Source organism: Bidens hawaiensis, unplaced genomic scaffold (assembly GCF_021521415.1).
Source record: "Bidens hawaiensis isolate Kalapana, Puna unplaced genomic scaffold, B.hawaiensis_p1.1 tig00031469_1, whole genome shotgun sequence".
In the NCBI taxonomy this organism is placed as follows: Eukaryota; Viridiplantae; Streptophyta; class Magnoliopsida; order Asterales; family Asteraceae; genus Bidens; species Bidens hawaiensis.
Window position 1 is genome coordinate 43,545 of NW_027495303.1, and position 17,074 is coordinate 60,618.

Genomic DNA, 17,074 nt, shown 5'->3' on the forward strand with positions numbered 1-17,074 from the left:
AAGAAAATGTAAATTAAAGAGAACAAAAACCATCATTTTAATTACAGGCTAATGATTTAGTTTAATAAAATATTAAAACGAACTATAAATTGAATAGTAAAAATGTGAGGAGAAATAAATCTACTTTCTAATCTATATAATAATATATTTATTTGTGTGGCTACGTGTAATCTCTATACTTATCGAAGTATCAAGGTACGTTATTTTTATACCGGGTATTATAGAGGTGAAAATAGCGCTCTCAACTCTCATCCCCCTTGAATCCATTTGATTGGGTGTTGCAATGGATCGTAAGCAAGATGGAGATTGGCACGTTTACTCAAGTGATGCTTAAAGGAGTAATTGCCCTTGGCGCCAATGAAATTGGCTAAGCTGGCAGTGGATGGCGTCCCCCCTGTAACTACAACACTCGGACTTATGCATATCTTCGGTTGTGGTTTTACGTGTCATCTCTATCTTTTCCTTTTTCAATTTTTGCTATAAAACTTTTATACTTTCAAATTTAACCACAAAATTTTTAGACTTTCACAAATTGATCACAATTTTCTTTTTTCACTTTTTTAACCTCAACATCTTTTCAACATGAATACTTTTCTTCTTTTAGCTTTGTTCACAAAGCTTTTAGAATTGCATTTTTTTGCCACAATGCTTTTTACTTTTGCTAAAAACACTTTCGTAACTTTTCATTTATTTTCAACGCACGAATAAATTTCTATCTTTCTAAAATGCAAAAATTTAGTTAATTACAGTATTCTCGAAATGTTAAACTAGATATGTTACACTACATATCAATGAATGACAGTATCGTAACGAATCAAGCTGATACCGACCGAATTCACAGTGCGCGTGTCCAAATACCTGTTACTATGTAAGAAACACGTTCAAAATAGTAAATATTGCTTGTGATTTAACTTTTCACAATTCATCCATGAGAATCCAAACATAACATAAACTATTATGACGATGAAGATTTTGCAGATGAACATGTGCATGTGTTGATCTAATGTCTCATTCCAAAATACGATCTTGCATATTATAAATATAAAAACTCCAGTAGTTGAAAGATCGTGCAGAAACAATATCATAATATTAAAAGGCCTTCGATTTCAACACCGCCACCTCCAACACCCCTCGTGGCCATCGAATCATCCTTTGAATCCTCAGTTTAAGGAAACTGTATACCAGTTTCCTTCTTCTTAGTATAAATTCAAACCATGACAACCCATAATTCCACCATCCAAATTAATCCTACTTCTTCATTTCATTGTGTAAAAATAAACCTTAAAAATGGTGGAATATGTATATGTTTTGCTTGCAGTAACGTTTGTTTCCACTTGTGTTCTTGCTGCTCCAATGGAAGGTATGTTTCGCGTAATTTTTTGAATTTTTTGCATTAAGCGGTTTAGAATTATATACTCATGGGTGAGTTCTGAAAGTTGTGGGATCCGGTACAAATGTATCTTAAGGTCTCAGTATGAAACACTAGAGTGAATTATTTATGCTACTTTTTATGTAGCGAAATAATGGTTACTCTAGAGTACGTAATACTGAAATGTAAAAGAAAAGTGTACTTATAAATTTTAAAAACATAAATATTATAAATCGTTTGAACTATAGAAAGAAAAATCAAAAAGGGGCTAGGAGCGTACCTACCCGCTTGCCTTCTATTTTAATGTAATTTGAATAATTAATTCTAATAAAAAAAACTTATTAATTTACTTTTAGATTTGTGAAATAGATGTAGTGACATCATTCGTGTTTAACGCAGGTTTCTTACCAAACGGAAACTTCGAACAACCACCAAAACCATCCGATATTGAAAACACACTCCTCCTTCACAAAACCTCATTACCCAAATGGGAGATCACCGGCCACGTGGAGTACATCCACGGCGGCCCTCAACCGAACGGCATGTACTTCCCAGTCGCCAACGGCATCCACGCAGTTAAACTCAGCAACGAGGCCACACTATCCCAAACCATCGACGTTAAAACCGGCTCGTTATACGCTGTAACATTCGGTGCTTCAAGAACATGTGCACAAAAACAGATGTTAAGAGTCTCGGTGCCACCACAAACCGGTGACCTGCCACTACAAACATTGTATTGTAGTGATGGTGCGGATGTGTATGCTTACGGGTTTAAGGCGAATTCGACTAGTGTGAAGTTGACGTTTAAGAACCCTGGGGTTGATGAAGATCCTGAATGTGGTCCGATTGTTGATGCAGTTGCTATTAAGGAGCTTCTCCCTCCAAAACCTACAGGAAGTAAGAAACATTAACTAGCTTGTTTTTTAAAAATACTTTTTTTTTAATCTTTTTTAAACATTGTTAAAAGATTTATATAAATAAAATGGAGGTTTTTACAAATAGCACACATTTTTTTATTGCTAGAAAATAAATATAAAAAAACACGATAAACAAACAGTGGCGAAGATTGCTTAGGGCCAGGGGTAGCCCCGGCCCCCTTTGTTTTTTTACGCAGTAGTGTAAATTTAGCTTTTTTCGTCTGAATTTTTTATACATATTGTAAATTTAGCCGTTTTCGGCCCAAATTTTTTATAAGTAGTGTAAAATTTAGTCGTTTTCGACTGGAATTTATTATACGTAATGTAAACTTAGCCCCTTTGGCCGAAAATTTGAGCTCGACCATCATCGTTTGTGAAATTTTGTATACATTTTGAATCCGATCCCTCGGTGTCTTAGTCTAAACTTCGCCACTAAACAAAATTGGTTTATTTATATATGTTACATATATATACAAGTCATGTGTAGCTTATATATTCTACACATAACCTAAGCATCTTTAGGTAAACGTTTAATATAGAAGGAGACATGTATACAAATTACTTAGTGATTTTTTATAATAACAATTTAGTGTGTATTTTTTTAAAAGAAAAACACACACACACACATAAACAAATTAGTTATATTTTTTTGTAATAACACAAATATTTATGTATGAAAAGGGAAATTTTAAAAATATTAATAGACAACAAATTAAGCCATGTAGGTTTTTATAATTTTAATTTCTCACCGTAATTTTGTATTCTTTATCAATATGTCCATGAACGTTCACACAAGATCTCCAATACTTATTCAAGTTCATATTCATGAATTAAACTCATGGGTTGTTTTGAATTTCAGTTAATCTTGTTAAAAACGGCGGATTCGAAGAAGGTCCACAAGGATTATCCAACTCCTCGAATGGCATCCTCCTCCCTCCGCGACAAGAAGACATCACATCACCACTCCCCGGCTGGATCATCGAGTCCATCAAAGCAGTAAAACTCATCGATTCCAACCATTTCAACGTCCCAGACGGACACTCAGCCATTGAGTTAATGTCCGGAAGAGAAGGGGCCATCGCACAAATCATCCGAACGGTCCCAAACAAACGTTACAAGCTAACGTTTGCGATTGGAGACGCGAAGAACTTTTGCAAAGGAGACATGATGGTTGAAGTATTTGCTGCAAAAGAGACATTGAAAGCGGGGTTTAAGTCAGAAGGAAAGGGGAAATGGAAGATGGTTAGCATGGAGTTTAAAGCGGTATCGGATCGAACAAGATTGAGCTTCTACAGCTCGTTTTATCATACTAGGGTTGATGATACGGTGTCTCTTTGTGGCCCTGTGATTGATCAAGTTAGAGTTTTGTCTATCCGATATTAATTAGAGGTTTTTACTTGTTTTATTTATATCTTTCAGTTGTATCATCGATTTATATTATTTATAATATTAAATACACACATCTAATTTTTCAAAATACGATACGATACATATGCAAACATGAATGCATGCATAGGACTATACTCATTTATGGAAACCCGGGCATCTATAATGATGTTAAGCATAATATCAAACATTTTTATTTATAATCACAAAGCCAAATATTTACATAAGCATGGTTAAGCGCGGCTTGGCCAATGGGATGCAAGTTTGAAACTAGTTCGGATTCGATCATTCGAATGAAAATAATTTGGTTCAAAATGGACCATTTCTTAAGTATAAACTTAATTCGAGTCAAAATGGGTTGGTTTGAAATAGGTAATTTGGTTTAGCAAAAGGATTCTGAATTTCTGATCAATATAAAAAGCTTGGTTAAAATGGCAACAGGTGGTGGAGGAGGCGAGCAACGGTTGTGACGTTGTGTGGTGGAGAGCAATAGTGATAATTGTGGTGGTTGCGATCTGTGATAGAGTAGGTGTCGTCAAACGCGGCTATTGAAGGTTAATCTTTAATTATTAATAAAATGAAGAGTTTATTGTGTTATGTTATATTTTAGTTAATTGACTTGTAATAGGTTTAAGAAACGTATGTCTTTGAGATAAAGTTAATTGTTTTGAAGAGTAAATTTAGAAGATCTATTGTTTATTTTTTTTTATTTTTTTTTTGTGTGTCAAGAAGTCTTTTTCTTTGTATGTTCATGAAGTTCGCTTGTTAAGTTCGTTTGGTCATATAAAAAGAATCGAGAGTTGTCATCTCAATATCTCATATTCGTTTGTTTGATTTAATTATTTGATCTGTCAGGGCCAACAACTATATATGAGGATACCGATGGTGGCGGGCGGTGGTTATGTCGGTTGTAGGGTGTCGTTGTTGCCACCGATAAAGTTGTCCATAACTTTATGATATAAAACACTTATATATATATATATATATATATATATATATATATTATGAGACAAGTACTTATTCTATTCCTATATTTTGTGATAGAAAAATGTGATATAGATTTAAGAAAAAACGTTGTTTACATTCAATAACTAAGCATATAGATCTTAAACATCATTTTTTTAGAGATTGCATGTACAAAAAAGGTAATATTATTATTAACAAAGTTCACTTAGAAGAAAAAATGTGGATATATTCATCAAACCATTGAAAAAGTAAACATTCATGAGATTTAGTCTATGAATGTTAAAACACAATCCATATACTGACTTGCCTCAAAGAACTGACAAAGATGGAAAAAGAATGAAATTTCATCTTCCACGGTAGATCCTAATAACCGTGGAAGCGACGGTCAAACCACACTGGACTTCACGATCGATCAAACCGACCGTGGAAGAAACCATTCAAGCGACCGTACATTTGATAGGTAGTTACTCAACAAAAACACCCAGTTCTCATTGTTGATTTAAACGATCGTCCAAGCAACTGTCGACACTCCAATTCGAAATTCCAGATTTCTCTTCTCTCTCTCACTCGACATGTATTTTATTTTTATGGATTTGGTTGAATGTTATGAATAATTGTAAAAGTTCTTATGCATCATTTGTTATCGTATTTTAAATCGTGTAACAGTGTAGGTACTTTGTTTTTATTGTTAGATCTATGTGGGATTGATTAATTATGGTCATATTTTTTAATTACATGCATGTATTCGTTTTTTAATTTTTAAATAATTCATTGCGAAAAGTAGTAAATGTATAACAAATGTAAATTGGTAAATAATAAAAAAAAAGGATAATAAAGAAGTTAAAGAAAATAGATGAAAGTTAATATACGAAAGTTAGAAATTAAAAATAGAATAATAAGTAAATTAATTTAAACATAGAAATTTAAGAAATAGAATAAGAGAGAGAAAAATCGATAAATGAAATTAAATTTAGAGTCACATAATGAAATTAAGAAAAGAAATGTTATTTTCTAAGGGAATAACAATCACATATTTTAATGATAAAGAAATAAGATTTGGTCTAAGACTTAGTGGTGGAGTATTAAGAGTAAAACTTTTGTCATTTCATGTGATTCATTTTCGATTCATTTCCTCGGCATTTAGTTTCAGATGCACTAGGATGATAATGAGAGGTTAGCCGAGTAAGTTGCTTTCACTAGTTGGATTTTATCTCACCGGGTTTTATCTTACCGTACTATAGTGCCTTCAGGAGTGTTCAGTGTTCACGGGCGTTACCTTTAGGAGGTATTCCGATGTGGAGAATTTGACCAATAACTCATTTAAAGGATTTGTTAACCGTTTAAAAAAAAATAATAAAGGAATAGAATAAGATAAAGAAATAAATACTAATAATAATAATAAAATAATATATGATTTGAACTTCTTAACAAACTAATATTTTTTTCATTAACATCTAATTTTTTTCCACCTAGTTACCACTTGTCTTAAGTGAAAATTGAATCCACAAAACCACAACCATCTAGTTGTAACTTGTAAGTTATAGGCATTTACCACTAAAACAAATTAGTGGTTAATTATGGTTAATACGATAAGTGAGACTCAATGATTCAGGAAGTTGGGTTGTTGAAGTAGGGTTTGAAGGTGTTTCTAATTCTGCTCATTTATTATGTTAACCAAAAGTGTTGTTAAACGTACTCCTGTCCCCTTTGCTTTTACTAAACATACCTGTTTTGGACAAAAATTTGTCTAGGATCACGTATCCAAATCTGTTAAGTGAGGTAAGGTGCTAACTCGGTAAAAGCAAGTGTATGATTGTAATATAGGTGGACACAATGATTTGGTCACGAGGGAAAAAACCCTTAATCACGATAGTCTTACTTCGGTCAAAACTTATCGAGGCAATCGTTGGTAAAATAATTCCGGTCAAGGATTAACAAGATAATCTTTGATCGGATTACTTTAGTCAATGATCAACAAGGTAACCTTTGGTCGGTGAGTATATGATTACCGTGGTCTCCGGCACAAAAAACCCCCGGACGGTGAAAACTATCACCGTCGTGTTTATTGATTAACAAAAAAGGTATTACAAGTGTTTGAGGAGATTATGATCGAGATTACAATGAAAGCTAGTGAATAGAGAGAGTGTTCAGTTATGCTCTAGTGTGTGTGTAGATACATGTGTGTTTCTAGCTCGATCATATCTCGTATAAATAAGATAATAACAATAACAATATTCCCTATCTATTCGGAAGTCTTCCACTTAGCCGCTCCACGACCTTTGACCACGTGCCAATAGCCACCCAGTAGCGATATAAGCGGGAGAACGAGTCTTATAGCCGTTATTGATATTAACGCGTTCATCTTCACATTAGTTCATCCATAATCAGCTACATTGAAGTAGGATCCTGGATCCATGCTCCAGCTAAAGGTTGTCTTGTGAGGATAATTGATGCAAGTTCGTCTTACAGTTGATATTCCTGTCTAACACATCGCCATACTAAACTCAATCATTAGTAAACAAACAATACAGAGGATCGTCGATCCTTTATATCCTGATGTGTAATGTCACACCCCGACCAAAGGTTGGTGAGCAATTCATAAGTTTGAGCATATAAGTGTATAGTATGAAAATCCACAAAACTTGTATACAAAACAATAAATAAGAGCTATAAACTGGAATAAATAGTTATCGCTAAACAAGTTAGCGACACATAACTATTGGCAATTAGTCTAGGATTTTATGACAGTTGCTAATAAGCTTACATTATCACCACCTAGCTACAAGGGGATGCCGAGTAGTCTAGGATTTATAGTTATCGTTAATAGCATACGTTAACAACACCTTGCCATTGCCAAATGGTATAGGATTTATAGTTTCACCATCCAAAAGCTGTAAACATATAGTCAAATAAGCATACAACACCAAATCGAGCCATTATTCAAGTAAGGCATACAATCACGTTTGTGGGTTTAAGATGCAAGTAATTAAAGCATTTAGTTTGATAAGTATGAAATGTCACCCCAAAACGAAAGATGGAAAAAGGGGTATGAAAGTACTCACCTCGAACGGTAAACGAACAGATCCGACTTGAAACGATAAACACCTTAGCTAAAATAAATAATGTAATATACATTAATGAACTTGAAACCATAATGAAACTATATTGGAAACACTGAATGAGAAGGTTCGGTTGTTAATCGGGTTACCGGTTAGTTTGTTAATGGTTAGGGACTCGTACTAAATTGATAAACTTAAAATAAAATAATATTATTTTATTGGGCTGTTAAATAACTAAACCAATGTTAAAATAGAGACAAGACGGGTTTTAAATCAAGAGTTCGGTTTTCATAAAAATGAATTGATAATAAAGTTTATAATAGTATTATTAATGATAAGATAGTAATGATAATAATAATTCTAAAAGATATGTTAGATATATATATATATATATATATATATATAAGATAATGAAGATAATAATAATAACGATAATTATTATTAATAATACTAGTATAGTATAGTACTAATAATAATAGTCAAAGAATAACGATCTTAGTATTAATTAAAATGATGTTGATAATAATAATAATAATAATAATAATAATAATAATAATAAATAGTATTGATAATAAATAATGATACCACCCTCGATGTCGGTTCGAGTTCTAAACGAGTTCACAAAATAAATATAATAATATTATTGTTAATAATAAATTATAAAAGTATGATCTTAATAAATAATAATAATATGATCTTTAATGATACTGTTAACAACTTCTATATTTATAATAACAATAACATTAACAATAATACTAATACTAATAATAATAATAGTAATAATGATAATAAAATAGTATTAATAACTTTAATAATAGGTCTTTTATATTGTATATATATATAGATCGATATACATATATATATATATATCTAAAGATAATAATAATGTAAGGCCCCGTTACCGGTAGCCCTATTTTCGTGTTGGATTTACTCATAAACGCAGTTCTAAATATCAGAGTTAATTAAAACATTCGCGGAATATAAAAGCTTTCATAAAACATTTCACAACAAAACACATCTTGTCTTAAAACATCATTTTTTCTTTCAAATAAACAAACATTAGACTTAAACGTCTTGAGTCTTCCGATGCCAGCCTCTTATTCAGTGCCACGTGTCTTCTCAAGCGAGCTGCCCCATCCTACTCACCTGCGTGCATACTAAAAGTCAGCTACGCTGAGTGAGTTCTAGTTAATCATACATTATACAATACACATAAACTTATATTCTTTCATTCATACTTTTATACTTTCATATTTTCTTTTTGTATTAACTTGCTTTCATATCTTACGTTATAAAGAGCATTACGCCCTACATTCCTCGAGTATTATTAGGGCTCGGTACCCTCCTTCCTCGAGTATTATTAGGGCTCGGTACCCTCCTTCCTCGAGTATTATTAGGGCTCGGTACCAACTTTCCTCGAGTATTATTAGGGTCCGGTGCCCTCTTTCCTCGAATATTAGTAGGGTTCGGTCCCCTAGTTCTCGAATATTAGTAGGGTTCGATTCCCTCTTCGTTACCATACAACCATACATCATACCTCGAGTATTATTAGGGCTCGGTACCCTTTTCGTAACCATACAACCATACAACCATCATTTCCTTCTTTTATTAACTTTATCACGTTCATACACATAAACATACATATCATACTTACCTTATACATAGCGTTACAACCTGACAGTGCGTGCAATATCCGAAGATCGTTCACGTACCATCAAGCAATCATTCATACATTTCACATTATCCACATAAGGCATACACACTCTTAGGATAAGCGTACTAACAAACATATTGAGTATGCACACAGCCCCGAAAACATAACACATAAATGGGGCTAGAAACTCACCTGAATCCTCGCTCTCCGTTAATCGTTATTCCCTTCTTGAGCTGTGCACGGCTAACTGTATAATATTTACACGTATCAATTAACTACTACTACTCACATTGTATTTCTATCTTTATATAACCCACAACTAACGGGGGTCCGGGGGCAGCGCCCCTGGCAGTGGGGTCTAGGGGCGGCAGCCCCTAGCATGGTCCAAGGGGCAGAGCCCCTGGCTGGGGTCATTTTTCATTAGGTTTTTAATTTATTTTCTAATTTGCTAACTCCAACAAACTTATCATTAAGCGAACTTAACAATAAGCGAACTTAACATTAAGCGAACTTACTGTAAGCGAACTTGTATTAGGCGAAGTTAGTGTTCGGCGAAGTTAAAGTAGGCGAACTTAGCCTTAAGCGAATTTATCAATTAGGCGAACTTAGCCTTAGGCGAAGTTATCAATTAGGCGAACTTAGCCTTAGGCGAAGTTATCAATTAGGCGACTTGCTTGCAAGCGAAGTTAAGCTTGCAGGCGAAGTTAAGCTTTGCAGGCGAAGTTATGGCTTTGCAGGCGAAGTTATGCAGTTCAGCTACGGGTTTGGTTTTTATCAGGCATTTTGGCGATTTTAATACCCTTGTTATGGTTCGAAACCGTTTTCGTTCGTATATATATCCCGTATATACTATAAAGCTTGGACCTTTAAGTTTAAGGACGTTCAAAAGGCTAAACGTTCAATAAAACGTAAACTTTAAAGGTCAAGAACATACCTTTTGTGCCCGTTCGATCTTGGTTAGCTTGTTTGGGAACTCTAGATCTCGTGTGATAAAGATCTAATACCAACTAACGTTTAATCTCTCTCGGATCTTGCTCGTTTCTCTCTCTCTCGGCCGCCGGCCGTATATGGTGGTGTATGTGTTTGGAGTGTGTTAGAGAATAAGATGGAATGAAATGAGGTTTAGGGTTTTATGGTGGTTTAGGGGATATTTATATCCCTTAAAGCCCATGGACCTAAGGCCCATCCTCATTTAACCCATCTTAATTAATCTAAGTCCATGATCCGTTCTTTACCCGATACTAATTTAATTAATAACGCGAAATCACTAAACGTAACTTTCTTTATTTAACATTATAATATTCAGGATGTTATAAATAATAATAATAATAATAATAATAATAATAATAATAATAGTGATAGTAATATATTAGTAAGTTTAACATAATAATGCTAATAACAATTTTTATGTAATAATATTAGTACTAATAATAACCGAAATTTGTTAAGTATAAAAATAATACTAAAACCGGTCTAGGATGAGACTCGAACCCGCTTGTTCGTATCTTCCCCAATTCATACCAACTCCAAACCCGTCCAACCCATTTCCAAGAGTACAACCCATAATTAAAACCGATTATTAACAAGTTCAAATCTTATAATCGATATATGAAAATTTAATAACACCAACACCCAAAATAAATTTACCTATTATTTGATTTCATGCTCGTGGTTCTACACCAAGAAGGAACCCAAGCTGAAACTGCCGAAGACGAGCCGAGGCCGATTCCGGCCAACTGAGTGCGCCGGAAAACGAAGGCAAAGAGAAAGAGAAGAGAAACAGAGAGAGATGACGAGAAAGAGAGAGACATCGTCGGAGAAAGAGAGACGGCGAGAGAGAGAGAGAGAGAGAGAAAGAGCAAAGAGAGACGAGAGATATAGAAAGATAGAGGGAGAAGGCATGGCGGCCGGTTTTCCGGTTGCCGGAAAACCAAACCGAAGAGGAAGAAGGGGCTATGGTGGGTGTTCGGCTGGAGGTGTTTGGGTCGCCAGAGGCGGCTGCCCGAGTTCAGGCTCACCGGAAAGAAGAAGAAAGGGAGTGGGGGCGGCTGGTGTGATGGTTGTGGTGGAGGTGGTGGCCGGCAGGGGGTGGCTGCGATGGCGGCGGCCGGAAAACAAGAGAGGAAGAAGATGATGGAGGCTTGATGTTTAATAAGTTAGGTTTAGGGTTTTTTTGTATATAATGGTGGGTAAAAATGTTACCCCTCTGGCCCCTCAAGTTCTAATAATGGTTTAAAACGAGTTTAAATGTTTCCAAGCTTCTATTAACTTTTCAAAACTCAGTTTGAACCCTCTAAGTTTTTCTTAACACTATATTATGACCAACATCGATTTATTTAAGGTCGAGACCTAAAATGATATTATATAATAATTAAATAAGGAAACAAAAATGTTGAGTCGGTTTTATAAAATAAAAGTTTACAAAAAGAATATATACTCGAGACTCAAATTTGACGAATGTCACAGTATCCCCAACTTTTTGAAAATTTCGTCCCGAAATTAAGATAAAATTAAGGAAAAAGTAATTATTAACGAATATTGTCTTTAGTAAGATACTTGCATGAACAAATTTTAAGCAAAAGAATAACATCAAATCCTAGCATGACTCGAAAAACGCTACAAATGAGAAAACATGATAAAGGCACTTATATATAGGATGTACCAGCGGTGTATCCACCATGCCCTTATCATGACTTCGCATTTTTATCGTTTTTCTGCCATCATCCTCGGGTCTAATTTATCGCACACAAGAGTACTAACTATGGCTTCCATAGGGGGATTTCGATAATTAAGTGTGCACCCATAATTATTTAGATCGTCGTATGGCCCACATGGTTCGTTCCACTGTGTGGTTTAAGACACACACACACACACACACATATATATATATATTGAAATCTTTAAATAATATATGTGTAAAAATTTGTTGAATTTCACCAATATTGACAAAACAGTACTAGCGGTTGAAAAAATTTCGGGATTGACTTTTTAATAAGTAGGAAAATGGGATACATAAATGAAACAGTTTAAAGTCTTAGAATATAAACCAAGGCGAAAATAATAATTCGGCTTAAGTTAAGTAAGGACGATCGAATAATATAAACTTTTAGCGTAAACAATATGAAACGAGATTTGAAGTCAAACGTCCTCAGCGTAAAGGAATAAATAAATCATTAGAATCCATGGTTTAAAGTTGGGTCACTATATAAAATCCGATGAGCGTAAAAGAAAAATCCGATAGATGTAAATGAGAAGCCCAATCAGTGAGTACATGAGGTCGAGGTAAACAACGTTACAATTAACAATAATGTCGTACCATGAGTTTCACACGCGAACAAACTTGAGGTTATAAGTATTTGAGGATATGATTACATGAAAAGTGATAACACGGGAATGAGGTGAGTTTCTGTAAGGCCCCGAACTCGGTGGCCCTACTTTAGCGTCGGATTTACTCATAAACACAGTCCTTCAAATCAGAGTTTATTAAAACTTTTCGCGGAATATAAAACTTTCATAAAACATTACATATCAATTCATAATCATGTCTTAAAACATTCCTCTTGTCTTTCAAAATCAAACATAACTTATAAAACATATCAGATCTTCAGATGCCAGGCTTTAGTCTTCTGCCATGTGTCCTCCACTCAAGCCAGCTGTCTCATCCTACTCACCTGCGTGCATACTAAAAGTCAGCTACGCTGAGTGAGTTCTAGTTAATCATACAATACCATACAATACTTTATTACATACATACGTACTTAACCTCATAACTTTCTTTCATACACACATAAGTACTCATACCTTCATTCTTACTTACATACTTTCTTTCTTACTTACATACTTTCTTTCTTACTTACATACTTTCTTTACATTCATAATCATACGTTTTAAAGAGCCTTTCGCCCTATAACCTCACAGATATTATAAGGGTCTGGTCCCTAGTTTTCGAATATTAGAAGGGTTCGATTCCCTAACATCACAGATATTATAAGGGTCTGGTCCCTATTATCACAGATATTATAAGGGTCTGGTCCCTAACATCACAGATATTATAAGGGTCTGGTCCCTAACATCACAGATATTATAAGGGTCTGGTCCCTAACATCACATATATTATAAGGGTCTGGTCCCTAACATCACAGATATTATAAGGGTCTGGTCCCTAACATCACAGATATTATAAGGGTCTGGTCCCTAACATCACAGATATTATAAGGGTCTGGTCCCTAACATCACAGATATTATAAGGGTCTGGTCCCTTGGTTTTCGAATATTAGTAGGGTTCGATTCCCTCTTCGTTACCATACAACCATACATCATACCTCGAGTATTATTAGGGCCCGGTACCCTTTTCGTAACCATACAACCATACAACCGTCATTTCCTTCTTTTATTAACTTTATTACGTTCATACACATAAACATACATATCATACTTACCATCTTTATAACGTTACAACCTGACAGTACGTGCAATATCCGAAGATCGTTCACGTACCATCAAGCAATCATTCATACATATCACATAAATCACATATGGCATACACTTATCACTTAGGATAAATGTATTAACAACACATCAAGTATTCACACAGCCCCGAAAAACATAACAAGAAATGGGGCTAGAAACTCACCTGAATTCTGCTTCTTTTTCTGATAGCTGTAAATCCCTTCTCTATCTGAGCTCGGCTGACTGTACAAGTTACACGTATCAATACTCGCTTGACCTAATCTGGCGGCCTAGTATTAGCTTACTTTAACTTATCGCTTTATAATTTATCATCAACTTGGCTTAGGCGAAGTTAACCCTCGGGCGAACTTAGCTTTAGGCGAAGTTAAACCTCAGGCGAACTTGGCTTCAGGCGAAGTTAAACCTTAGGCGAACTTGGCTTCAGGCGAAGTTAAACCTTAGGCGAACTTGGCTTCAGGCGAAGTTAAACCTCAGGCGAACTTGGCTTCAGGCGAAGTTAAACCTCAGGCGAACTTGGCTTCAGGCGAAGTTAAACCTCAGGCGAACTTGGCTTCAGGCGAAGTTATCCTTAGGCGAACTTACGCTTGAAGGCGAAGTTACGCTTGAAGGCGAAGTTCGTCAGGCGAACTTAATCTTGCAGGCGAAGTTATCGCGCTGCAGATCTGTTTGCCCATAACTCCTTCGTTTCTTAGCCAAATAACCCGATTTTGGTACCCACGGAATCGTATGATCGGCGCCTACAAACCCCAACCATCAAATCGGCCTAAAATCGACGTTCCAGGGGTCCGATTTGGGCAGTTTGGGTTTCGGGTCCGGTTAACCCATCCAATCCTAACCATTTTCAGTAATATTAGCTTTGTTGGATTTGTTCTTACCTTACCAACTCAGATCTATCAACAAAATCTCGGGTCTCGGCTTCGAATCTTGATCGGTTAGAAGGTGTGTGAAGAAAGAAGGTGGAAATGAAAGATTGGGTTTGGGATGGGATATTTATATCCCTCTAAGCCCACGGACCCGAGGCCCGTTCTCATTTAACCCATCTTAATTAATCCAAATCCATAACCAACGTCCATTACCCGACACTAGCCCGACCCATACCAACTCCTATTCTTTTATTTATTTCCTGATAACCCGAGTAAACTTTCCCTCTATTATTAAGTAATATAATTAATATTATCTTGAAATTTCGGGATGTTACAAGTCTTCCCTCCTTAAAGAGGTTTCGTCCCCGAAACCTAACCTATTCCCTATAAAAGGAAAACTTCTTATATTTACACGCTTTATTGAATCGCCTTCGCCTTCTGAGTTACCCTTCTTACTTCCGGCTTTGCAGTCATCGAATGGTGGTCATGGGTATTAGCTATTTAAGGTAGCTTGTCCATGAGGCCCTCGATGTACCAAGTCTCGTTTCGATCTTTAAGAGGCTTTGTCTTATATCATATTAACGCTAAAGCCTAAGTCGACACTCTATCACAACACGTCAATTTATCATGACTAACATGCATTCAGACAATTCGTACCATAATTAATAAACACCAGTCTAAATTTCAACATAAAACAACACGCATCGAGTCATCAATAAGTTACACATAGATTTAATACTTATGGCTAGCATCTAGCCTTCTTGAATGTCTTCTCTAAGCATACGGAGGAATCGGTTAAACCTCAAGCACTCTTTTCTCCTTCATGTCCTCCCTTTGGCTTCTTGCAATCCCTTGCTAGGTGCCCACGTCCTCCACAGTTGTGACACCTATGGTAATCATCACATTCCCAAGAGGAATGTCCTGCTCTTCCACACCTGTAGCAAACACCTAATCCCTTTCTGCACTCTCCGGGGTGTCTCTTCCCACATTTTTCACAAGCAGTGAACCCCTCTTGCCTTGCCTTCTTTTTGCGTGGATCCACCTCATTGGCTTCCTCTGGTTCTGGGGTTGGGTTCTTTTTCTTCTTTTCCCCCACCGTTCTTGCTCCCCCACAATCCCTAGCTAAGTGACCCGACTTACCACACTTATAACATTTCTGGTCCTCGGTGCAATCACGAGTTATGTGTCCCTTCTTCCCACATCGGTAGCACTGATTTGGACCAGCCTTGCATTCTCCTAGGTGCATCTTCCCGCACACTTTGCATGTTTCCCTTCCCGCGACCTTTGGTATCTTCTTCCCCGCATACTCCACGACATCTACAGATCCTTTGGTTCCTTTCGCTCCTCCCTTATCATCATCACCCTTCTTCCCGTCTCCTCCTGCCTTCTCAGTGGCCCTCGCATGGTTTTCGGCAGACTTGTCAGTACGAAATTTCTTCTCTGCAGCAGCTACAGCGTAAGAAATGGCAAATTGAGTAACAGGATCCAGCTGATACCCTTCATTGCTGCTTAGTCCTTGCAAAGTTCCACTTTTATCCTTTTTCGTGGTAGTAACTAGTTCTTCAGAAGGTTTTCGGACAACGCGTATTCCAAGAGGACGTCCAGTGTGACCTCCCTTACCAACAAACCTTTTTGCTCCAGCCATTAGTATTCTAAGGGAAAACACAAACATCATCACTCAAGGAACTATCTAGTACAAGGATAGCAAGGCTAACAGGTAATAACAGTGGCCAGCTGTGACTAGCTGATCACGTTGCTTTCCGTGTCCTATACACTTCCCTTTATGAGTCTATTTGTGCTGGTTCTACTTAAGCAGTTAGTCAAATCAAACAATCAATTATTCCTATCCCTATCGTTCACATATCTTTTCTTTCTCATTAACATATATCATTTAATCATACACTTTACCTTTACTGATCTTGCTTGAGCGACACATGGCATTCTTGAACTGGCATCTTCTTTCTTTTCTTACTTAAATCTCATTCTATGTTCGAGTCTAAGCATGTAGGATGCTTAAATCTCTCGAACTTATGCTCTGATACCAACTTGTAAGGCCCCGAACCCGGTGGCCCTACTTTAGCGTCGGATTTACTCATAAACACAGTCCTTCAAATCAGAGTTTATTAAAACTTTTCGCAGAATATAAAACTTTCATAAAACATTACATATCAATTCATAATCATGTCTTAAAACATTCCTCTTGTCTTTCAAAATCAAACATAACTTATAAAACATATCAGATCTTCAGATGCCAGGCTTTAGTCTTCTGCCATGTGTCCTCCACTCAAGCCAGTTGTCTCATCCTACTCACCTGCGTGCATACTAAAAGTCAGCTACGCTGAGTGAGTTCTAGTTAATCATACAATACCATACAATACTTTATTACATAC

At 35.9% G+C, this 17,074-nt stretch overlaps 2 pseudogenes; both read left to right on the top strand.

The window, feature by feature from the left end:
* Nucleotides 1–1,287: 1,287 nt before the first annotated feature.
* On the top strand, nt 1,288–2,322 carry LOC143582138 (protein TEEBE pseudogene; annotated as a pseudogene).
* A 633-nt stretch (nt 2,323–2,955) lies between these two features.
* On the top strand, nt 2,956–3,713 carry LOC143582140 (protein BIIDXI pseudogene; annotated as a pseudogene).
* Nucleotides 3,714–17,074: the final 13,361 nt, after the last annotated feature.